The sequence below is a fragment of the Trypanosoma equiperdum genome, assembly GCF_001457755.1.
Source record: "Trypanosoma equiperdum strain OVI genome assembly, contig: ctg_1140, whole genome shotgun sequence".
Taxonomy (NCBI): domain Eukaryota; phylum Euglenozoa; class Kinetoplastea; order Trypanosomatida; family Trypanosomatidae; genus Trypanosoma; species Trypanosoma equiperdum.
In genome coordinates, this window is record NW_027123106.1 from 22,174 (window position 1) to 22,492 (window position 319).

Consider the following 319-nt stretch of genomic DNA (forward strand, 5'->3'; position numbering starts at 1 on the left):
ATTATATATCTTATTAACAATATAAAAGTAACAAACCATAATCAATATTATTATTATTATTATCGGAGTGTGACGCTGCATCTCCTCCCTCCCCCTAACAAAGCTATAAAAATAAAAAAAAGCATGCAATTTCGCATTCCTCGTTTCTGCAGTCAACTCATCAAAAGACAAAGACAAAAAAAAAAAAGAGAGACGAATCATAACGACACGATGAAATGAAGAAAAGAGGAAAAAAAAATAACATTATAATACACAATCATAACATTTCCTTTTTTTTTCCCCCTTCACTTCTTATATATATATATATATATATATATAT